This window comes from Aquarana catesbeiana, linkage group LG07 (genome assembly GCF_042186555.1).
Source record: "Aquarana catesbeiana isolate 2022-GZ linkage group LG07, ASM4218655v1, whole genome shotgun sequence".
In the NCBI taxonomy this organism is placed as follows: Eukaryota; Metazoa; Chordata; class Amphibia; order Anura; family Ranidae; genus Aquarana; species Aquarana catesbeiana.
Genome location: NC_133330.1, coordinates 142,574,121 through 142,600,310, shown reverse-complemented (window position 1 = coordinate 142,600,310; position 26,190 = coordinate 142,574,121). Strand labels below are relative to the sequence as shown.

Genomic DNA, 26,190 nt, shown 5'->3' with positions numbered 1-26,190 from the left:
CCAAGTGATATGAAAGTATCTTAAAAAAGTTCCAAAAAACAAATTCTTGCTGTGAGAAGAAAAAAGCATGCTTACTCACCACCGTGAAATCAGACTGGCCGTTCTCGTCACCTCCCATTGCTGCTGTTGTTTCCAGTAGGACGGGCTGTCTGTGAGCTTCCGGACGGCGCTCCAGACTACACTACATGCCTACTATTGTCTACTAAGATGTGAGTTTAACTTTTTACTTATCCAATAAAGTCAATGATTTTACACTATATGGAGCTTTTTTTTCCTTTTATGACCGTATGTGCAATGCTGTGGGCTGATGTCTGAGTACCTGTCAGTGTGAACATCTTTAGCCTGACCCTGCAGTCTTTGATGTCCCATCTCGGTATAAGGTCTCTGATCCATTGGTGGTGGTTCGAAGCAATATTAACAAACAGCTTTCTCTGATCCTCTGTAACGGGGGATCATGAGTTTCTGGTAAGCGGCCAGTCTGATTTCACGGTGGTGGAGCAAGCACGCTTTTTTTTTCTCGCAGCAAGAATTTATGTTTTTTGGAACTTTTTTAAGATACTTTCATATCACTTGGGTGATTTATTTTTTATACATGGACTTTTTATTATCACTTTGAACATTTTATTTTTGGATTGATTATTCATTTGACATGTGTTTTATATATTATGTATACACTAAAGGGGAACTCTTCACTTAGTTCTAAATATTTGGTTTGGTGATGATGTTTATGATCACCAATCTGTTTTAGCGCGATTCCACCCCCCTTTTTTTCTTATTTAATTTCACTGTGTTTGTGTTACATAGATGAATCTCGGCTATAATTGTTATTGTTTATGTATTTCACTGTAGCGCAGTTATTCCCCTCATTTTTCTTAAATATAACAGACCCATCACATCAAGTCCACACACCCTGTTAGGATGGATGCCACTAGCAGCCAGTTGTTTTATAGTTTTTGATGCTTTCTGGTCCATCATACAGATTGTTGGTCCTTTTGTTTTTATTTATTTTTATTTTTGAAATCCAAAACAGAATGTGTGGATTGTGAAATGATGTGCCCCTTTGCCTTGTAAGTACAATGGTACAAGCAGAAGAATATTTTGGATTTATGGACATCTCTCCATGACCGCAGGGTATTGTTATCATTTATTATAATATTGCCAGGAAAAAGTTGTCTTTTGAAACATGAAGCTGGAGTTCTTACACAAACAGAATGATAAAAATCAAGCCATTGGAATATATTTATGCAAGTTGGACCCAGTAATGAAGGGTTTATCCCGATATAATCAGAGCTGTAGCTTTATGCAAAGGTGCTATTAGACAAAGTTAGACATTATTTTGGTCAAATATTTAATTTGTAATGGTCCCACATTCTGCGCAGCAAATATACAGCTAACTAAATGTTTGTCTAATGAAAGGTTTAAAATATGAGTTTGTTTATGTACAAATCTAACAATGAAAAATGCGTACATTTCAATCTAGCCACCTTATTGCCTCTATTGGAGGAGGCTGGAGACAAAGGAAGACACGTGTTAAATTGATGACGTAGGAATCGGCTGCTGTGAGCCCAGTGCAGGACACACTCCCTGAAGACCCAGATATTAAATTTTTTGTAGATTTGAGTATGCAGTATATCACCCAGAAGGATACTCTGTATTCAAAGTCATTGGATCCTTTTTCCCCAGCTCAAGAAGCAGAGCTCCATGTTTTAGCAAAGCCTGTGAGCTATAAAAAGAATGTATATTTATATAGATAGTCGAGATATAGAGAGCTTTTGGTTCCATTTGAAGGGCCAGAAGTTTGTTTTTACTTCGGCAGGTAAACCAATCAAGCATGCCAAGTTAATTTGATTGGCTGTTTTCAGCCTTCCAGGTTCTTACATAGTTACATAGTAGGTGAGGTTGAAAAAAGACACAAGTCCATCAAGTCCAACCTATGTGTGTGATTATGTGTCAGTATTTCATTACATATCCCTGTATGTTGCGGTCATTCACGTGATTATCTAATAGTTTCTTGAAGCTATCAATGCTCCCCGCTGAGACCACCGCCTGTGGAAGGGAATTTCACATCCTTGCTGCTCTTACAGTAAAGAACCCTCTACGTAGTTTAAGGTTAAACCTCTTTTCTTCTAATTGTAATGAGTGGCCACAAGTCTTATTAAACTCTCTTCTGCGAAAAAGTTTTATCCCTATTGTGGGGTCACCAGTACAGTATTTGTAAATTGAAATCATATCCCCTCTCAAGTGTCTCTTCTCCAGAGAGAATAAGTTCAGTGCTCGCAACCTTTCCTCATAACTAAGATCCTCCAGACCCTTTATTAGCTTTGTTGCCCTTCTTTGTACTCTCCATATTAACTTTCACACATGGAAGCAGACCAGGTGACTAAGGATGCTGCACTACAGCCCCGGACACTTGATGGGTCTGTGCAACTCACAGATTCCACCCTAGTTCTGGCCCAGTATAGCTGGGATTAATAATTCAACTTTAAGGACCCCAGAACGAGAAGAACAAGTGGTCCACAGGGGACAACTTCTTATGAAACAGGACTTTGGAAAAGGTGATCATTTATGTCTGCCAGCCACTCTTTGCCCTCCAGGTTGACACATGGACCATGCCATCAGTCACAAGCAGTTATGGCTGCCTTAGTAAATGAGCATGGGATAGAGCCAGGGTTCTCCACAGTTGTTTTTATAACATACCACTTCTTGTTTTACCTGGTACCAAAGGTGTTACCAAAAGCTGAACATCCCTTCCAGAGATTACAAAAAAGATATATCCAGATGCCCAAGTCAGGATCTTAGGAGTATGCATTTTGTCTGTATGGACATGTTTTTTGGATGTCCAGTGGCAAATGCTACTGCAAAGGCCACATTAAAAAGTGTTATCAGAAGTAGTTTGTAAATATAGCGTGCATAAAGTACAGAGAGTAACAGAGGAAATCATTTTTATAGTGGAGCCCTTACTAGAAGTTTTGAGGTTTTATTTTTACACTCCCTACTGTCTACAATGTAGCGGACAAAGTAGAGTAAGAAACTAGAAAACTTTTGCCTGAACGTTATCTTATATTTTATCAAGCCCCTAAGGGGAATGTTGGACTCTCTCCCTATGGGATTTGGTTTGGGAGTGTGTTACTCACTTGCTTATATTTTGTCTCAGCAGCTGAAGTCCTCCATTCGGATCTCACAGAGAATGTTCCTGATCTTTTAAGGTTTTTGACAAACTCATTTATGGGTTTTCTCCCCAATTCCAGATCCTAAAAGTTTGGAAGGATCTAAAACTAAAGCCAGGTGACTTTTGGATTGTTAAGAGACATTTATATATAAGGAAATGTTTGGAGACTCAATACAGCATCTATTTCATGTACAGTTTTTGCAAAACTTGAAGGAAAAGTCGCCTGGATCCACACCAGACACTGCAAAAATAACTAAATTAAAGAAATCTCTGTGTTTGATTTGTTTCCCTCTTGTGATCACAGTCTAGGGTACTTTTTGATTCAATTACTTTAATACTTTCATTGTAAGGGATATATATATTTGAAAAGTAGTTTAGCCATGTTGAAGTCATATTTATCATTTTATGTAGAATTGTCTTTGTTTACATATGCTGATAAGTCAGCATGCCCACAATTCAGCTAGAAGGTCATTCTGGCCAGAGGAGTGTACAGCCAGTACTATGTAAATATGTCTTATTAATCATTAATCATTTGTTTTTCACAATGAAAAGTCATTTTGTAATGAAAAAGTTGCTCAGCTATTATTTTCTCCACAATGGAGTTTTTTGCCTCTTTGGCCAGGACTGCCTTCACCTAAGCGTGTGGAGGTTCCAGGTTAAAGGTGATAGCAGGTATGGTTAGTGATCAAAATATTGATCAAAAGAGGGGAGACTGTAATGGAAATTTAGAAGTTCTGTATATAATTGTATTCTATTTTGTGTGTATTGCACATTGTCCTCACTGTACACACAGCACTAATAATGTTTTCAGTACACGTTTACATTCTTTCGAGTCCTGATTAGAATTAGCCTGCCTATGTAACGCCCCTTGTTACCATAAAAGTACAATTGTAATATTAATGTGATGCCTATGTAATCATGTGTATAAAAACCTTCAATTGCGTCATAATAAAGCAGAACAGTAATTTGGAAAAATGCTGAGCGTATCTTTTGTGTCTGTTCCCTACTGCAGTAGTTATTAATTTGGAACCACTAATCAATATGAGGATAGGAGTTGCCTATCATCAATTTAACCAAGTCAGCATATAGAGTATCCTTCTGAGTGATCTACTGCATACTCAAATCTACAAAAAATGTAATATCTGGGTCTTCAGGGAGTGTGTCCTGCACTGGGCTCACAGCAGCTGATTCCTACGTCATCAATTTAATACGTGTCTTCCTTTGTCTCCAGCTTCCTCCAATAGAGGCAATAAGGTGGCTGAAATCAAATGTACGCATTTTTCATTTTTAGATTTGTACATAAACAAACTCATATTTTAAACCTTTCATTAGACAAACATTTAGTTAGCTGTATATTTGCTGCGCAGAATGTGGGACCATTAAAAATTAAATATTTGACCAAAATAATGTCTAACTTTGTCTAATAGCACCTTTGCATAAAGCTACAACTCTGATATATCGGGATGAACCCTTCATTGCTGGGTCCAGCTTGCATAAATATATTCCAATGGCTTGATTTCTATCATTCTGTTTGTGTAAGAACTCCAGTTTCATGTTTTAAAAGACAACTTTTTCCTGGCAATATTATAATAAATGATAACAATACCCTGCGGTCATGGAGAGATGTCCATAAATCCAAAATATTCTTCTGCTTATACCACTGTACTTACAAGGCAAAGGGGCACATCATTTCACAATCCACACATTCTGTTTTGGATTTCAAAAATAAAAATAAATAAAAACAAAAGGACCAACAATCTGTATGATGGACCAGAAAGCATCAAAAACTATAAAACAACTGGCTGCAGGTGGCATCTATCCTAACAGGGTGTGTGGACTTGATGTGATGGGTCTGTTATATTTAAATTGTATTTATTATAACTCTCACATCATGGACCGCACATCAAGTTATCATCAAGAACCTTAAAATTTCATTTTTGTAGAAAAACTTCTTATGTATCCCATCCATCTTGGCTTTGTTAAATATTATGGCAGCTGTATTTCAAATAACAACCTCATCTTAATCTTTTTTTCTCTCAATAAGGGCTTATTGTGTAAATGTAAAATTACAAAATTGTTGTTATCTTAATCTAAACTAATCCCATTTTTACAAATTTCCCCAATAACCTGGATTTCATTTCCAACCAAAGGTTGTCTAAACCAGTTTCAATATATCTATATTATTAATAAAATTGTTAAACTCATTTTAGAAATGAATACTCATTATTACTTAATTTTACTTAATTTCCCTTTTTTAAATGCACTGTTTCCACTATCAAAGGATATTCAAATTTGTGTTATACACGGTTAAATGTAACCTTCATTTTACCATGTTTGGAAAACAGATTCAAAATAATTGTGATCACATTATTTATCATTAGATTTGTTAACCCGGCACATTTTGTTATAAATGTTTTGTCTAAAAAACTGAAATTGGCATGGTGTCCTTTCAGCTTATCACTGACCTCTCATCCCAGCCACATTCTTTCATGAGAGCACAAAGGAGGGGGTCACATCTGCGTATATGACACACACAAGGGATAGAACTAAAGCTCCCAGCATTCACACATACACAAATATATTTCTCTTAAATCGCTTACTTTTTCCCATTTGTACACTACACATGCATATCATTCTCTCATTTTCTTTTATTTTGTTCAGACATCCTTTATATCTAGCTTCTATGATCAGACGGGCAGCCAGAGTGCTCATCCCATCTTCTCTCTCTGACAACATATAAAGTATTCTGTTTTAATTCTCATTTCTGTTTCTGACTTTACTAGTTGTAGTGCCTGACCCCAAATTCATCCCACAACTTAACATGAAAATGTCCCTGTCTAGTGTTATTGTTACCCTTGATCCATCCTGCTCACATAGATAGCTGTTTCTCTAGCTGTTTACTCTGCATGATTCTTAGTCCCTGTGGACTTTGGTGGTAACCCAGTTACCCATTGTGGATCCCTGTCCACTTTAACCATTAATCTAGGGGCTCGGTATAGGCGGAACCGCACCTTCAGTTCATATATAGCGCTCCTCTTACGCTGGGCATTTTTGAGGGTCTCTTACCCTTCATTCCCTTACTTAATTTAATGCCCATAATGGCTGGCCAGTCTTCTCTACATTTGCCTATACCCTCTTGCCTCTAAACTACTTTATCTAGCAGATGTACTACATATACCTGTGAACAGCAATATTCTTCCCTTTCTTATCTATAACACTCTGATGGACAATAGACAGGGACAACATAACATATAACCACCAATCAATACAGTTCGATTAAGGGGAGTAAAATAGGTACCCTTTGTCCCAAAATGCCTTATCGATCAAGGAAGTCTCATAACTCAAATGTAAGCAAAAGGCTTACCTCAGCCGGCTGATTATCAGAAATTCCCGGATCATCTCAAGCTCCTCGTTTCGGATACTGCAGTAGGGAACAGACACAAAAGATACGCTCAGCATCTTTCCAAATAACTGTTCTGCTTTATTATGATGCAATTGAAGGTTTTTATACACATGATTACGTAGGTATCACATTAATATTACAATTGTACGTTTATGGTAATAAGGGGCGCTACATAGGCAGACTAATTCTAATCAGGACTTGAAAGAATTTAAACATGTACTGAAAACATTATTAGTGCTGTGTGCACAGTGAGGGCAGTGTGCAATACATACAAAATAGAATACAATTATATACAGAACTTACAAATTTCCATTACAAGATGAGCGTAGTAAAACAGTAAGCAGGATCTGGAGCCAGAAGGGATGTCAGCCAAGCAAGTCTTTTAACAGGAATTGCAGGAGAACGTCTCTGTGATGTTGACTAAGGTGAAGGCAAAGTTCCACTGGACTAGACGGCTTAAGTAGGCAGGACTGACAAGCAGGATATCATCAACAGCTGATTAACTGTGGAGAGATAGGAGCTGCAATTAGCCGACAGCTGAGCGGCCAACTCAGAGAAGGAAGGGCTGAGCCCAGCCCTGACACTAACCCAACTTTGAATTCATCAGCTTCTTCTTCCTTTTCACAGAACTATCAATGTACTTACAGAAAAAGTCATAAAACCAAACGTTCACGTTCCGGTGATGATCTAGCACCAAAGAAACATCTGGTTGAACCCATACCATCACAGCAACATTCTACACCTTCTACTGCTGGAACTCATCTTGATCTGGGTAAAGGTAATCCATGTGGTGTACCAAGTTTTCGCCCGGAAGGGCCTATGGGTGATGGCTTATTTACTTCTATTCACATGGGTGCGTCTCATGCTCATGACACACTTACCACTACTACTACACACGATGATAATTTTTTAGTACACCGCTCAGAACACTCACACGATACATAGCCAGCTCTGGGGGTGCTGAGGAAGTATCAGAGAATAGTGACACCCTCAGTGTCATAAATCTATCCAACTACGCACTATTACCAGCACAAACTGCTTTTCTTTCCAAGGGACTAAATTTTTGCCCAGATTCAGATCTGAACGTCTTTGACACTATCAGAGATGTTCAGCTCTTTGCTAGGAGTCTATTTTAAAAGCCTATACTCTAATGCCGCGTACACATGGTCGACTTTGACTGCAAAAGTCCGACAGCCCATCCGACAGACTTTCGACTGACTTTTGCTGGACCTTCTAATGAACAGACTTGCCTACATACGATCACACAAAAGTCTGACAGCCTAGTACACGGTGACGTACACCAAGTCCGACGAGACTATAAAACGGAAGTTGAATAGCCCGCACGACACCCTTTGGGCTCCTTCTGCTAATCTCGTGTTTATCTCGTGTTAGTAGAAGTTTGGTGAGAGACGATTCGCGATTGTGAGACTCGTATTTTTCAGTTCGTTTTAACTGTTGTTCAGTCTGTGCTTGTGAGGTTTGTATCTGCTTTTCAGTGCATGTGGTCAGTTCGCATTGAGCAATCAGTGTTTTATTGTCCGCTCATTGCTGATTTTCAGGTCGCTCTTCACAGGCCTTGCTGTTCTTCAGTGCGTTCTGTTAAGTGCGTTCTGACCAGCCAACCGTTTTGAAGCCATGTTACGTGTACATACTCGTCGTAGAGCTCGTGCATTGTATGTGCTTGGTGCTGTAGTTCATTCTTCAGCCCAAGACCAGTCCATGAACAGGGCGAGGAGCAGTTCATGGACGAAGAATCGGTTGCTCCAGCGTGACCAATTCTGTCACATGCCATTGCTCCGTGAGATCCGTGAGAATAATCCTGAGGATTTCAGGAACTTTCTCCGGATGACGAACCCCGTTTTTGACCATTTGTTGGCTTTGCTCACCCCTTATATCAGCAGGCAGGATACCTGCATGAGGCAAGCCATCACTCCAGAGCAGAGGCTAGTCGCCACGTTGCATTACTTGGCGATGGGGAGAAGCCTGCAGGACCTTAAGTTCTCGACAGGCATCTCCCCCCAGGCTCTGGGGATCATTATCCCGGAGACCTGTTCTGCCATCATTCAGGTCCTGCAGAAGGACTATATTAAGTTAAGAAGGTTATCCTTTATTAGCATCACATGTTATTTTATTTAATGTTTGATAATGTAATGTATTTCTTTACTCAAACACTACTTACCATCATTGCAATATAGTGTGAATGTCCCCTTTTTGTCCTCATGCATGCTGTAATCTTTTAATGCTCTTTTTTGTCCTGCATGCATATTTGCCTTCACTAATCTCCTCAGCATGCAATGCTGGGCCCATATCCACCTAGTCTACTCACTTTGAATGTATTTTGTCAGCTGCATTGTACTTATTTTCCCCTAAAATCCATCCAAATAGTGTGTGTGTCATTAACTCGATTTACAATCCCCTCCTCTCTAAAATCCATCCAAATAGTGTGTGTCAACTTGATTTACAATCCCCCCCCTGAAATCCATCCAAATAGTGTGTGTGTCAACTCGGTTTACAATCCCCCCCCCTAAAATCCATCCAAATAGCGTGTGTGTCATTAACTCGTTTTACAATCCCCCCCCCCCAATAATTTGGTATAATGTTCTGTGGTGTTGATTAGCAAAAAGCAAATATATGTTGCACTTTGCAAAATGCATTTGCACTCTGCAAGTGCATTTTCTCCAGGGCTTTAGTAAATGAGCAGAAGCTCTGCTGATTTCCATCATCCAATCATGTGCAAGCCACAAAGTTTTGGGATTAATTGCCCTTGCATGCGATTGTGTACTCCTTGCAAATGAAGCCTTTACCTTACCTCATTTACTAAGCTCTGGAGCAACTGCACTTCCAGAGTGCAACAACTGCACTTTTCAAAGTGCACAGTCTTGTAGCCTTTAGTAAATCAAACCCCGCGTGTCCTTAAACTTGATTTATAATTTCACCCCCCCTAAAATTTTACAATGTGCCATCAGAAGGGGTGAGCAATCTGATAAGTGGGCCTTTAGATATTATTTATTAAATAATATTTCAACTATTAATGTTATACTGATGCTGGGCAATAATGTTTTAAGAGTAATGTTCTTGCAATGTTCTTTTCCAAATTACTGATTTTTGTTTTCTTGTTTGATTCCCCAGTTTCCTTCAACGCCACAGGAATGGCAGACTGTGGCATCCCATTTTGCCACCCGTTGGGACTTTCCCAACTGTGGAGGGGCTATAGATGGGAAACACGTCCACATCATGCCACCACCCCATTCGGGGTCATACTATTTTAATTATAAGGGGTTCCATAGTATTGTCTTAACCACTTCAGCCCCGGAAGGATTTACCCCCTTCCTGACCAGAGCACTTTTTACAATTTGGCACTGCGTCGCTTTAACTGCTAATTGCGCGGTCATGCAATGCTGTACCCAAACAAAATTTGCGTCCTTTTCTTCCCACAAATAGAGCTTTCTTTTGATGGTATTTGATCACCTATGCCGTTTTTATTTTTTGCGCTATACACGGAAAAAGACCAAACATTTTGAAAAAAATTGATATTTTCTACTTTTTGTTCTAAAAAAAATCCAATAAACTCAATTTTAGTCGTACATTTAGGCCAAAATGTATTCGGCCACATGTCTTTGGTAAAAAAAATGTCAATAAGTGTATTGGTTTGCGCAAAAGTTATAGCGCCTACAAACTAGGGTACATTTTCTGGAATTTACACAGCCTTTAATTTATGACTGCCTATGTCGTTTCTTGAGGTGCTAAAATGGCAGGGCAGTACAAAACCCCCACAAATGACCCCATTTTGGAAAGTAGACACCCCAAGGAAATTGCTGAGAGGCATGTTGAGCCCATTGAATATTAATTTTTTTTCTCCCAAGTGATTGAATAATGACAAAAAAAAAAAAAAAAAAATTACAAAAAGTTGTCACTAAATGATATATTGCTCACACAGGCCATGGGCATATGTGGAATTGCACCCCAAAATACATTTAGCTGCTTCTCCTGAGTATGGGGATACCACATGTGTGGGACTTTTTGGGAGCCTAGCCGCGTACGGGGCCCCGAAAACCAATCACTGCCTTTAGGATTTCTAAGGGCGTACATTTTTGATTTTACTCCTCACTACCTATCACAGTTTTGAATGCCATAAAATGCCCAGATGGCATAAACCCCCCCAAATGACCCCATTTTGGAAAGTAGACACCCCAAGCTATTTGCTTTGAGGCATGGTGAGTCCATGGAATGTTTTATATTTTGACACAAGTTGCGGGAAAGTGACAAATTTTTTTTTTTTTTTTTTTGCACAAAGTTGTCACTAAATGATATATTGCTCACACAGGCCATGGGCATATGTGGAATTGCACCCCAAAATACATTTAGCTGCTTCTCCTGAGTATGGGGATACCACATGTGTGGGACTTTTTAGGAGCCTAGCCGCGTACGGGGCCCCGAAAACCAATCACTGCCTTCAGGATTTCTAAGGGCGTGAATTTTTGATTTCACTCTTCACTGCCTATCACAGTTTCGGAGGCCATGGAATGCCCAGGTGGCACAAACCCCCCCAAATGACCCCATTTTGGAAAGTAGACACCCCAAGCTATTTGCTGAGAGGCATGGTGAGTATTTTGCAGCTCTCATTTGTTTTTGAAAATAAAGAAAGACAAGAAAAAATTTTTTTTTTCTTCTTTTTTCAATTTTCAAAACTTTGTGACAAAAAGTGAGGTCTGCAAAATACTCACTATACCTCTCAGCAAATAGCTTAGGATGTCTACTTTCCAAAATGGGGTCATTTGGGGGGGGGGGGGGTTGCCACCTGGGCATTCCATGGCCTCCGAAACTGATAGGCAGTGAAGAGTGAAATCAAAAATTTACGCCCTTAGAAAGCCTGAAGGCGGTGCTTGGTTTTCGGGGTCCCGTGCGCGGCTAGGCTCCCAAAAAGTCCCACACATGTGGTATCCCCGTACTCAGGAGAAGCAGCAGAATGTATTTTGGGGTGTAATTTCACATATTCCCATGGCATATTTGAGCAATATATCATTTAGTGACAACTTTGTGCAAAAAAAAAAAAAAAAAAATTGTCTCTTTCCCGCAACTTGTGTCACAATATAAAATATTCCATGGACTCGACATGCCTCTCAGCAAATAGCTTGGGGTGTCTACTTTCCAAAATGGGGTCATTTGGGGGGGTTTTGAACTGTCCTGGCATTTTATGCACAACATTTAGAAGCTTATGTCACACATAACCCACTCTTCTAACCACTTGAATACAAAGCCCTTTCTGACACTTTTTGATTACATGAAAAAATTATTTTTTTTTGCAAGAAAATTACTTTGAACCCCCACACATTATATATTTTTTTAAAGCAAATGCCCTACAGATTAAAATGGTGGGTGTTTCATTTTTTTTTTTCACACAGTATTTGCGCAGCGATTTTTCAAACGCATTTTTTGGGGAAAACACACTAAAACACACTATATTGCCCAAATGTTTGATGAAATAAAAAATATGACCTTAGGCCGAGTACATGGATACCAAACATGACATGCTTTAAAATTGCACACAAACGTGCAGTGGCGACAAACTAAATACATTTTTAAAAGCCTTTAAAAGCCTTTACAGGTTACCACTTTAGATTTACAGAGGAGGTCTACTGCTAAAATTACTGCCCTCGATCTGACCTTTGCGGTGATACCTCACATGCATGGTGCAATTGCTGTTTACATTTGACGCCAGACCGACGCTTGCGTTCGCCTTAGCGCGAGAGCAGGGGGGACAGGGGTGCTTTTTTTTTTTTTTTTCCTTTATTATTTTTTTGCTTTTTTATCTTATTTTTAAACTGTTCCTTTCATATTTTTTTTTTTAAATCATTTTTATTGTTATCTCAGGGAATGTAAATATCCCCTATCATAGCAATAGGTGGTGACAGGTACTCTTTTTTGAAAAAATTGGGGTCTATTAGACCCTAGATTTTTCCTCTGCCCTCAAAGCATCTGACCACACCAAGATCGGTGTGATAAAATGCTTTCCCAATTTCCCAATGGCGCTGTTTACATCCGGCAAAATCTAAGTCATAAAATGCTCGTAGCTTCCGGTTTCTTAGGCCATAGAGATGTTTGGAGCCACTCTGGTCTCTGATCAGCTCTATGGTCAGCTGGCTGAATCACCGGCTGCATTCTCAGGTTCCCTGTTGAGACAGGAGAGCCAGAGAAAAACACGGAAGATGGGGGGGGGACATTCCCTCCCACTGCTTGTAAAAGCAGTCTAGAGGCTAATTAGCCGCTAGGATTGCTTTTACATGAAAGCCAACCGCTGGCTGAAAAGAATGATACCAAGATGATACCTAAACCTGCAGGCATCATTCTGGTATAACCACTCAAAGTCGTGAATGGCGTACCTGAAGACAAAAAAATGGTTAACAATATAGCACAGTAAACGGTAAAGTATAAAAAATTGCAGACCTGAAAAACAAACATGATAAAACATAATAACAATAAAACATTGTAGAATAGAATACAGTAAAAAAGAGCAGAACAGTAGAGAGAGAATAGAGAGAGAGAGAACAATAAAACGACAACTATTTTTTTTTATTTTATATTTTTGTATGTGTTTTTTTTTTTGTTTTTTTGTTTTTTTACACTTTTTTTTGTAACTAACTTTTATAACTGTAACCGGTTCCAGGTTCGGGTCTCTCAAAGTGTGATGGCATCTTGGGAGACCCTGTGAAAGTGTGCCTAGTCTGTGCAATGCTGTACCCTACGCTAATACTCAACTAGTGAATGGTAGCGTTCAAAACATTCACCAATGCAAAGACCAGGATTGTCAGGACAGGAGGGACAATAATAGCGGGTGTCACGCCTATATCCGCGCTTGCTGCAGACACAACATCTTTTTTGGGGGAGTTCGTTGGGTAGGGGTATTCGGGAGGACATAAAGAAAATGCCTCTCATGCAGCCGACTGCATTTGGTTGGGGATGTGAATGGGGGAAGTATGGGCGCTGCAGAAGTGGTCGGTTCCCAATTAGGATTGGCGAATGCAGCAGGAAGGGCACTATGGGCACGACGGCCTGTGTTTGTCTTTTTGGTGGCAGCGGGACACTACTTGTGCTTGCCACCTCACCAGCTTGAACTGCACTTATGGGACTCGCCACGTCACCAAGTGTTACTGCAGTGCTGGTTTGACTATGACCGGGGTGTACTAGGCCGCTGGTGCTTGCCAGTTCACCAAAACGCTACCAAAAAAACTGTTAGCGATCGCAGGGATCAGGCCTGACTCTGCGAACGCTGCAGTTATGTGTTTAGTGTTTTGTAAGTGACAGTGATCGATCGATACTGCACTTGGGTGGGCTGGGCTGGGCGGAGGGGCAAAGCGCAGGTGCTAGCAGGTATCTGGGCTGATCCCGCTAACACTGCGTTTTTGGGAACCCTAAACTGCTGGGGACACTAGTATAGATCTGATCGGATCAGATATTGATGCGTTCAGATACTATACCACTAAGGAAGGTGTACGGTGTGTGCGTGGATGTTAGCGCGACTGGCGCTAACCTGACGCTGCCTGGGGCTGGTGCTTGCCAGTTCACCAAAACGCTACCAAAAAAACTGTTAGCGATTGCAGGGATCAGGCCTGACTCTGCGAACGCTGCAGTTATGCTTTTAGCGTTTTGTAAGTGACAGTGATCGATCGATACTGCACTTGGGTGGGCTGGGCCGGGCGGAGGGGCAAAACGCAGGTGCTAGCGGGTATCTGGGCTGATCCCGCTAACACTTCGTTTTTGGGAACCCTAAACTGCTGGGGACGCTAGTATAGATCTGATCGGATCAGATATTGATGCGTTCAGATAGTATACCACTAAGGGAGGCGTATGCTGCGTGCGTGGGTGTTAGCGGTACTGGCGCTAATCTTACGCTGCCTGGGGCGGCGCATATCACCGCCGGGCGATCAGGGGGCTAAACCTTTATTGGGTAATAAACGGCGGGTGCCCTGACACTATGAAAAATAAACGAACTAACCAGCGTCACCCGTAACGGTTATACGGTGATCAGTGGTGAAAGGTAACTAGGGGGCAATCAAGGGGTTAAAACATTCATTAGATAGTATATGGGGGTCCCTGTCGCTATAAAATGCTGACGGCGAACCTAAATATTTACGTTCCTAACTAGCGTCACCAGTGACACTAATACAGCGATCAGAAAAATGATCACTTAGCGACACTGGTGACAGGGGGTGATCAAGGGGTTAAAACTTTATTAGAGGGGGTTAGGGGGGTACCCTAGACCTAAAGGGGGGTAACACTCACTGTCCTACCACAGTAACTGTCACAAACTGACACCCTGCAGTAATCAGAAAAAAAAAAAAAAATACTGCTTGGTGTCAGTGTTACAGGGAGGGGGGAGGGGTGATTGGGGGGGATCGGGGGGCGATCGGGGGTGTTTTGTGTGTCTGGCATGTTCTACTGTGTGTGTGTGTGCTGGTGCACTTACATGTCTTCTCTCCTCGGCGCTAGAACGGAAACTGCCGAGCCGAGGAGAGATGACATCACATCCTCTGCCTGTGTGTACTATACACAGGCAGGGGATGTTCCTCATTGGCTGGGAGCGATCGCGAAGGGGGGGCCACAATCGGATGGTCTCCCCCTCGTCTCTCATCGCTCCTAGCCAAATGCCGACTGCCGCTGGCACCGGGGGGAGGCAATCACGTATGGGTACGTGATTTTGCCTGCCCGTGCCATTCTGCTCACGTATATATGCGTGAGGCGGTTGGCAAGTGGTTAATGGCGGTGGTGTCGGCACAATATGACTTTCTGTATGTGGACGTGGGGAAGAATGGCCGGATGTCAGATGGAGGAGTATTTGCCCAGAGTTCTACCAGCATCTCCAGAGTGGTGGCCTGGGATTGCCAACTGATGCGGATAATGTGGAAGGACTCCCCTTTGTCTTCATAGCAGATGAAGCCTTCGGTCTGAGCAAGCACCTCATGAGGCCATTCCCCCAAAGGACCCTCACCCCGGAGAGGAGGGTTTTTAATTTCCGGCTGGCCAGAGCGAGAAGAGTTGTGGAGAATGCTTTGGGATTCTGGCCAGCCGGTTCCGCCCGTTTCAGACATCTATAAACATGGCGGAATACAAACTGGGTTACATTATACTAGCGTGCTGCATCCTGCACAACTTTTTGAAAAAACATTCCACCAATTATATTTTACCAGTTGGGCCTGAGGCCGGACTTATTAGTGACAATCCTCTGACGGGCCTGGATACTGTCCGTACTGGCTTGGCCCCCCAAAGTGCCCATCAAGTTCGGATCAATATGTAGATTATTTTATGGGTAGGGGGGCCATTGCAATGCCACAGAATATTTAATTTTTTACAATAAAAAATCTTGATCAGATCAAATCTTGAATTATATTTATTGCTTGCCTTTCTTTTTGGCTTTCTCCTAGGTTATCCTAGAGCACTTGTAGTGCCAAGTGTATTTTCCTTTAGTAAATAAGCACAATTGTCACTGTAAATAACTAATAACTTAACAAACTGATATTGAGCATTGAAAGAAGAAGCCACACATCTTGTTCATTACTTAACAGATTTTTTAATAATCTGTGCACATTCACTTGTGCGTTTGTAAAAAATGTTGATTGTCAAAAATATATATATATTTAGAAGTTTTTAACAATAGAATTATGTTTTATTTTTTTACATTATTTTATATTTTTGGGTTTTAACAAACAGGCCTCAATCTTAAAATTTTTATTTTTATATTTTACAAACAGGCCTCTATATATTTTTTTGTATTTTTATTTAAAAAAACAAACAGGCCTCTATATATTTTTTTTTTTTTTTTGAAAAACAAACAGGCCTCAAATATTTTTATTTTATTTTTATTTTTTTACAAACAGGCCTCTATATTTTTAAAAAGAAAAAAGAAAAGGCCCAGAATGGGGTCAGCAAACAAGGAAATGAAGAACATGATCAATGTTTTTTTTGGGTGAAAAAGGGCATTTATATTCTACCCAAAACATCGATCATGTTCTTCATTTCCTGCTGCATATGTTCCAGCCGATTACGCATTAAATCAATATCCCCATTCCAGGCCATTATCTGACCAATTAGGCGTTGTGCACTGTCTGTGCTAAAAGGTTCAACCAGACCTAAAATTGAAGTAAAAAAAGATGTGCAGAAATATGCAGCGATACATAGATTACCTTACCATAAGCTGGTGTGTCAGACACTCACCTGGTGGGGTGGCGTTGGTGCTTGATTCTTGCACAAACAGATCACCTAAAATAGATGTTAAAAATGTATTGAAAAATATGCAGCCGTACATAGATTACCGTAAGATGGTGTGTCAGACACTCACCTGGTGGGGTGCCTATGTCGCCCACCTCTCCTTCTTCAACTTCGTCTGTGGGGCTTGGGCTGATTTTCCAATTCGGGTGTTGCGGTCAGGGGTCACTGGGTTCATCTTGTCTGAGTTTTTTCTCCCCTATGTGAATGAAACAAAAGATATACTTAGCACACAGATGTTTGAGTCCAGGAATAGTAATCTTAAACATTGTAGTGAAGTGGTGTACAAATTGTCTGTTTGGGCAGAGTTCCTAGTTGAAGACATAATAAAAATTAGTTTGAAATATCTAGATATATATATAGAGAGACATATCTATCTATCTATCTATCTATATATAAAATATACATATCTATATAGATATATATCTAGATATATAAAGATATAGGTGTGAGTATATATGTAACGATGTTTAGTAAGATCATTTTAAACGATCTAAACTCATACGTTAAAGAAAAGCACATGGAGCAGTATACAAGGTAATAAACAAAATATGAACACAAGACAAGTACTTTCTTTTTTAAGCACTTTATGGATCCGTCTGTACTGATCCGGCTCCCGGAGTTTGAGGTCGGACCATCTTTTTCGAATCTGATCTTTCGAGCGCCGTACCCCAAAAGTAAGATGCAATGTCTTCACCACCTTCTCCATTATTTTTTGCTTTTCGGAAATTAGGCCGGGTGTACGGTCCATACTTCCCATCATAGTCATTTTTTCTTAAAATTGCCACCATCTCCACCATCTCTTTAAAGGCCATATTGGAGGCCTTAAATCTCTGCTTCCCAGATCGGGACGTTCCGGGCTCTGGGCTTTCGTCGCTACCTGAGGTAGTACACACCTGATGTGTCTCCGTCATTGTTCCTCCCATTACGCACCGTAGAGAGAAAGGGCAGAGGATATTCGGTAAAAAAGAACGTCAGGAGCAGGCGACGCAGGCGGAGTTTCACCCATGCGCAGTGTAAAAAAAAGAGGTATTACGCATGTGTCGTACGTACATTCTGTGCGTAGAGACAAGGGCGGAGAATATGCGTTAAAATAGAACGTCAGAGGTGGGCGACGCAGGCGGAGTTTCACACATGCGCAGTGTCAAAAAATAGTTATTACGAATGTGTCGTACATACGTTCTGTGCGTAGAGACAAGGGGGCTGAAAATATGCTTAAAAGAAGAACGTCCAGGGCGGGCAAAGCAGGCGGAGTTTCACGCATGCGCAGTGTAAAAAAAAGGTTATTACGTATTGTGTCGTACGTACGTTCTGTGCGTAGATGATAGAGGACTGGAATGCCATAAACGAAGGTAATTTGAATTTTTAATTTTAATTTTTTACAGATTAATGAGGCCTATGTTGGGATAAGATGATGAGGGTTTAGCTGAAACAATAATGTTTTTGTCTTGTGTCTTTATCTTTTACAGAAAACATGAATGCAAAATTTAAAGAGCCTGAATTTTTGTGGGAGGTGAAACACCCTCAATATTACCTAAAACACGTAAGGAAGTCAACGCTGGAGAGACTTCTGACATTTGTCCAGATGTTCATCCCAGAAGCAACCATGGTGATTTTGTTACAGAAAATTGGGATCTTGAGAAATATGTATAAGAGGGAGCATAACAAGATCCAGAATTCCCTGAGATCAGGAGCATCAGCAGATGATGTATATCTACCCAGGCTGTGGTACTACAATAAACTACATTTTCTTGATGACCAGACTGAAGCCAGGGCATCACTTTCAACCCTTTCCTCCACCCTTCCCTCTACCTTTCCATGCACCCTTCCATGCACCCCAGCAGAGGCTGATGAGGACCAAGCTGTGTCTTCCATCCTGGAAGAACCGGATGTGACCATCTGGAGTCAGGTAAATTAATTTTATAAATATTTAGTGTCCTAATATTTTAATGATGTTAACTAGATGTTATAATTGATTAAGAATTTTATCCTCAAAATGATGTATACATATCAATTGAGAGTAGTGGCCAAAAATGTTTTTCACCTGCTTTAAAAAAACGATGGTGTCAGATTTCAATACTCTTATTAATATATGTATTAACATTTAATTTGCAAGTGATGAGAAGAAAATTGTGTGTCATTGATGAACCAAAAACAAAAATATAAAACTATGTCCCTTTTTTATACACAGGATGAGGTCAGCCAGGAGGAAAGTGGGGAAAGTGGCAGGCAGGAGGTGGTCAGGCCCAGGGACAGCCAGGAGGAGGCAGTACCCTGTGTCATCCAGGAGGAGGCCAGGCCCAGTGTCATCCAGGAGGAGACTGGGCCCAGTGTCAGGCAGGAGTTGGCCAGGCCCAGTAGGAGCCTGACACAATCACAAGTGGCTCCCCTACGCCTTCCTACAAAAAGGGCCAGGAAGGGGGACAGTGACACAGGAGGCATCACTGCGCCTAATGAGAGAGGCAACAAATTTTCTGAAAAGCCCCCCCAGAGCTGAAGAGGCCTATGGGTGTTATTTAGCCAGCAGGCTGTTTCACATGGAGTGGGGCCAACGCCTCATTTGTGAAAAACTTTTTGCTGATACTATACACAAGGGGCTGAACGGCGAACTAACTGCCAACACCCAAATAAATGAGTCAGCCCCTCCTCCTCCTCACCCTCCTTTTCCTCCTGCCACAACTCAACCACCAGAGCCACAGCCTACAAGGAAGGCTGCAGGGAAAGCTGCAGGGAAGGGTGCAGGCAGCGTGGAGGGAAGGCTGCAGGGAATAGAAGAAAGTGATGACCTGGCTTCAGTCTGGTCTGACAGAAGACGCAGGCTGTTGTAGTACCACAGTCTGGGGACATCTATGTCATCTGCTGCTGCTCTTGATCTCTGGGATTCCTGGACCAGATTGTGCTCCCTCTTATATGGACTCCTCCAGATCCCAATTTTCTTTTCCACAGACTTTTGCCAGCGTTGACTTCCTCTTTATTTTCTTTACCATGAATAAATGGATATTTTAGTTTATGAAAAGTCTTTATGTGTTTTAATTAACATCATTTATTTAGAGACAATGTCACATTAACAAGGGACAAAAACCTCCTTGAGGTTGCAAAAACACTTAACAAAAATATAATGTTCTTGTGGTAACTTTACCAAAATAAATAAAAAAAATAGATAACCAAAAATGGTTCTGTGTGTGAACTTTATATACAAACAAAAATTAAACATTTCCAAAAGTAATGGTTCTTTGTGGTAACTTTACCAAAAAAACATTAAAAAAAAAAAACTATTTGTGGTAAATTTAAGAACTACAAAAAAAACAACAAAATACTAAATGGCTCTTTGTGGTAACTTTACAAACCAAAAAATATGGAGATAAAGATAAAATAATTTTGCCAATAATCATAACAAAAAATCTTGATGAAATCAAAAATAAAAGATGACTCAAAAAAAAAAAAAAAAATTGTGTAAACATTAGTATGGAGATATGGCTTTGAAAAGAAACACAATATCATTCATGAGATCAAGAGAAATAATCCAGAAATCAGTTTGGGATAACTCTGTGTGAATAGGAACAGCAAAACATCTTCGTTCTTATAGCATTATTAAAGAAGACAATTAATGTGCTGCATTCAACGATCACAGAATTTGCAGCGTGAGGAATGTGCTACCTACAATACGAACACTAGTTTTACTAGACCGAGTGCTTCCGTTTAGTATTTGCTTCTGAGCATGCGTTGTTTTTTTTGTCCGCCAAACTAGCATACAGACGAGCAGATTTCTGGGTCCGGCGGAGTTACGACATAAAGATTTGAAGCAAGTTCCAAATCTAAAGTCCGTCAGATTTGCTGCTGGAAAAGTCAGCTGAAAGCCCGGTGAAGCCCACACACAATCGGATTGTCTGCCGGATTTGGTCCGTCGGCGTCCGTCGGACAAGTCCAGTCAAAAAGTCGGACCATGTGTACGCGGCATTAGAATACCGTACCACAAACATCTGACACTGCACAAACTGATGAGGCACTTGATAATTTACTGAGACTCTTGGAGGACTCGGATCCAACGGATCTCATTGACACTGCGCATATTGAGGCGCTGTTAGTGCAGCATGTTGAAACTAAAGTTGTACCAGAAATTCGCTCACTTACTTTTAAAAAACAATCTGATAAATTCCCCTCATTCTCTGATAATCCAAACCTTGCAACCTTTGTCAATCTAGTAAGTGCAGACATTAAAAAAGTTTGAAAAAGAAGTACGGACTTAAAAGTAATCTAACTAGAGAAGAGAAGATTGCATTACAATCTCTCAAGGATCAATATGGATTAACTATAAAGCCATCAGATGGGGGGTAATATAGTCATAATGACCAATGATCAATATAAGGCTATAAAATCCTCCAGAACCAAGCCTGGTATAGAAAAATTCCAAAAAGCACTATTGAGAGATTTGATAAAAAATTCTACTCTCTAGTAGGGATGAGCCGAATACCCCCCACCCCCGGTTCGGTTTGCGGCAGAACATGCGAACAGACCAAAAATTTGTGCGAACACGCGAACCCCGTTAAAGTCTATGGGACTCGAACGTGAAAAATCAAAAGTGCTAATTTTAATGTCTAATATGCAAGTTATTGTCATAAAAAGTATTGGGGACCGGGTCCTGCCCCAGAACACATGAATCAATGCAAAAAAAGTTTTAAAAAGGACGTTTTTTCGGGAGCAGTGATTTTAATAATGCTTAAAGTGAAACAATAAAAGTTAAATATTCCTTTAAATATCGTGCCTGGGGGGTGTCTATAGTATGCCTGTAAAGTGGCACATTTTCCCCTGTTTAGAACAGTCCCTGCACAAAATGACATTTTTAAGGGAAAAAAAAGTCATCTAAAACTGCTTGCGGCTATAAGCTCATTACCAGGCCCTTTGGGTCTGGTATGGATATTAAGGTGAACCCCGCACCCAAATTTAAAAAAAAGGCGTGGGGCCCCCAGGCCATATATACTCTGAACAGCAGCAGTATACAGGCGGTCCCCGGGTTACAAACAAGATAGGGACTGTAGATTTGTTCTTAAGTTGAATCTGTTTGTAATTTGGAACAGGTACATTTTCTAAGTATAGCTCCAGCCAAAAAAACTATTTTTAAGCTTTTTGGATAACATAGGGAAAGGTTATCATCACCCCTGTAACATTTGTTTTGCTGTCTGTGCCCCTGTTCAGAAGATTTCACCTCACTTTCTGTCCCAATGAGAATTGGATTTTGAAAATTTTGGGTTGTTGTAGAAACAAGGATTGGTGATAAAGCATCAGTGGAGACACCTTTTTCCCATATTAACTCTTACAGGAGAGAATTTCCCTTCCTAGGGGTAGATTTCCTCTCACTTCCTGTTGTCTCCCTCCGTTTGTAAGTAGGAGTCGTTTGTAAGTCGGATGTTTGAAACTAGGGAACCGCCTGTATATACTATACGGCCTGCCCTATACACTCTGCGGAAAATTGGGCCTTAGGTGTTGGTGGTACCAGAACACTGTAAGCCCTCACAGTTACTCTTGGTGGGCGCTGGAACGGGCCCTGCTGTGGTGGTGGTGGTGGCACAACACTGTAATGCCTCACAGATACTTTTGTTGAGCACAGGAACAGGTCCTGCTGTGAAATATTAGATCAAAAATTGTAATTACGCCCCCCTGTTAAACAGTGGCATAAAAATTGGGCCTTAGGCGGTGGTGGTGGCACAATACTGTAAAGCCTCACAGATACATTTGTTGAGCACAGTAACAGGTCCTGCTGTGAAATATTAGATCAAAAATTCTAATTACATGCCCCTGTTAGACAGGGGCATAAAAATTGGGCCTTAGGCGATGGTGGTGGTGGCGCAACACTGTAAAGCCTCACAGATACTTTTGTTTAGCACAGGAACGGGCCCTGCTGTGAAATATTAGATCAAAAATTGTAATTACACATCCCTGTTAACCTCCCTGGCGGTATGATTATTTCGGATTTTAGGTGCTGAAAGCGGTACAATTATTTTGCATGGAAATTTGGCGTTTTATATTGTAGGCCTGTAATTCTTAACAATAACACACTTAAATCTGTCCAAACAAGAGTCTAGTAGATATCCCGGGTATGATGAAGTTTGAAACACAAAAACATAAATTAAAATATAATAAATAAATATCAATTAAAAAAAATAATAATAATAAAATATATTTCCCCACGATTCACTATCACTCAATTCTGCAAGTGTTCTAATTTACTATCACTGTTTTCTAGCTGGTCTAAAGCCACTTTTGATGTAAAGGGACACTTTTTGGTTGCTATGGACAATCTCCAGTTTCCAGGCAGAAAGTACAGTATATATAACATAAAACTGCATGCAGGGCATGGGCCAAAGCACTGGGGACAAATGGGATGTGAAATAATTTCATACAGTACTGTAATATTACAGTACTGTTATGGTTTGTAAATTTTTTTGAATTTGCCGCCAGGCTCCGCCCCCGTGCGTCGCGACGCTCGCAGGGAACGGAGCCTGGCACGGAGAGGCTTCGGAGGAGACAGAGCCTGCAGACACAGCGGGGGACAACGCAGAATCCTGGGAACAAGGTAAGTAACGCCGCACCAGGATCCTGCAATGTAATCCCGAGTGTGGCTTGGGGTTACCGCTATTTGTGCTGAAATTTAAACCCGAGCCACACTCGGGAATACCGTCAGGGAGGTTAAACAGGGGCAGAAAAATTGGGCCTTAGGCGGTGGTGGTGGCACAACACTGTAAAGCCTCACAGATACTTTTGTTGAGCGCAGGAACAGGCCCTACTGTGAAATATTAGATCAAAAATTCTAATTACGCGCCCCTGTTAAACATGCATCCTTGATCAGTAGTCACTGGCGTGGCGAAAAAAAAACCAAGCTCCCCTGACCCTGTCCTGGTCCCATACTCACACAGGTACTCATTGATGGCCCTCTGCTGCGTGTGCAGCCACTGCAGCATTGCCAACATTGAGTTCCACCTGGTGGGCATGTCACAAATGAGGCAGTTCTTGGGCAGGTGGCATTCTCTTTGAATGTCAGCCAGCCAAGCACTGGCATTATATGACCGGTGGAAATGACCACAGACTTTTCTGGCCTGCCTCAGGAGATCCTGTAAGCCTGGGTACCTGCTCAAGAACCGTTGCACCAAATTCAGGACATGAGCCAAACAGGGAACATGGGTCAAGTGTCCCTGTCGGAGGGTGGAGAGGAGGTTGGTGCCATTGTTGCATACAACCATTCCTGGCTGAAGCTGGCGTGGCATCAACCACCTCTGAGCCTGCCCCTGCAGAGCTGACAGAATCTCTGCCCCAGTGTGGCTCCTGTCCCCTAAGAAGACCAACTCAAGCACTGCATGGCATCTTTTTGCCTGAGTGCTTGCATAGCCCCTTAAACGCCTATGGAGCACCGTTGGTTCGGAGGAGAAATCTGCAGAGGAAGAGGCCATAGAGGAAGAAGAAGAGGAGGGGGTGGAGGAGAGAGCTGTAGCAGAATCAACACTAGCATTTTGGAGGCGTGGTGTCCCTGTCCATGCCTGCTGGACCATGAGTCAGCAGTAATATGCACCCTGTCCAACGAGGCCAAGACATTGTCTTCCACATGCAGGTAGAGAGCCGCAATGGCCTTCCGTGAAAAGAAACGGTGTTTGGGAACCTGCCACTGAGGTACTGCACATTCCACAAATTTACGAAAGGGGGCAGAGTCTACCAGCTGAAAAGGCAGCAGTTGCAGTGCTAGCAAATTTGCCAGACTAGCATTCAGACGCTGAGCATGTGGATGGTTGGGACCGAATTTCTTTCGACGGTTTAGCAACTGGGGTAGGGAAATTTGCCTGCTAAAATCAGATGGAGGTGTACTGATAGCAGATTGGCTGCAAGTACTTGGGACACCTATTGCTATACCTTCATTCCTCTCAGTGCAGTTTTCTGAGAGGACTGGAGGTATAGTGGAGTTGGAGAACCCAGCTGATTTGGGGCAAGGAGAGGTCCGCCTTGCCTGGTCAAGCATGTGGTGCCCAAGCGGCTGCTGTTTTGGCCACGCTTGATACGCTTCAGACAAATGTTGCAAACAGCAATGGTGCGATCTGCTGCGCACGTGTCAAAAAAGGCCCACACCACACCAACTTTTCAAAATATGTGGGGAGTCACCTGCTTAGCTCTGCGGTGTGGTGCAATAGGGTGGCTGCCCTTAAGCTGCCCCCTGGAGGGCATCCTACCTCATTGGAGATGTACCTCCTCCTCTCTTTTATTAGGGACCCAAGTTGAGTCAGTGACCACATCATCCCCTCCCTCTTCATCACTGGAGAAAATTTGGCAGTATGCTGCATGTGGAGGAACATAACTGCCAGTTTCTTGACCTTCTTGGGCACCCCTCTCTCTCTAGGCTGACGTTACTCCCTTCCTCAACCTAAGTACCATCATCGGAGCCTTCAAATCGCTGAGCATCCTCCTGCAGCATGTACCCAACACTGTTGTCGAATAGTTTGGGGGAATCCTCCGTGCATGATGGTGGTGCTAGGGAAGGAGTAACTGTTGACATGGAGCCAATGGAATAGGCCACTTTGGCAGCTGCATTGGCAGGCAAACTACTATGAGCCTGGGTGACAGTGGATGAGGAGGATGAGGAGGGCTTTGTTATCCATTCCACTAATTCTTCTGCATGTTGTGGCTCAAATACATGGCCAGCTGCAGGTAAAAAGGACAAGCGTGCCCCACGGCCACATGCTGAGGATGCACCGTGTCCACGACCAGCACTGTCGACTGTAGCCTGCTTGCCCTCTTTTAGTGACCTGCGAGCGTCTGCCTTACCTTGGTGGCCTTCCGGACATGCTGTAAATTTTGTTTATCAAAGAACACTACACTGTATTGTGTACACCACCAGGAAAGTAGTAGTAACTGCACTAGGGGTGCACAGTACTGTGTACACCAACAGAAGTTTAACAACAACTATGGGTGCACTGTATGTATTGTGTACACCACCAGGAAAGTAGTAGCAACTGCACTAGGGGTGCACGGTACTGTGTACACCAACAGAAGTTAATAACTATGGGTGCACTGTATGTATTGTGTACACCACCAGGAAAGTAGTAGCAACTGCACTAGGGGTGCACGGTACTGTGTACACCAACAGAAGTTAATAACTATGGGTGCACTGTATGTATTGTGTACACCACCAGGAAAGTAGTAGCAACTGCACTAGGGGTGCACGGTACTGTGTACACCAACAGAAGTTAATAACTATGGGTGCACTGTATGTATTGTGTACACCACCAGGAAAGTAGTAGCAACTGCACTAGGGGTGCACGGTACTGTGTACACCAACAGAAGTTAATAACTATGGGTGCACTGTATGTATTGTGTACAC

At 41.7% G+C, this 26,190-nt stretch overlaps 1 long non-coding RNA gene across 1 annotated transcript in view; it reads right to left on the bottom strand.

Annotated features, from left to right (window-relative positions):
• LOC141103285 (uncharacterized) overlaps positions 1-26,190 on the bottom strand; it is a 66,010-nt gene that overhangs the window by 26,566 nt on the left and 13,254 nt on the right. Inside the window, exons 2-4 of the long non-coding RNA XR_012235288.1 lie at positions 16,906-17,031; positions 16,782-16,826; positions 6,534-6,590 (exon numbers count right to left, since the gene is read on the bottom strand). This is a non-coding gene — a long non-coding RNA (uncharacterized lncRNA). The remainder of the gene's footprint in view (positions 1-6,533; positions 6,591-16,781; positions 16,827-16,905; positions 17,032-26,190) is intronic.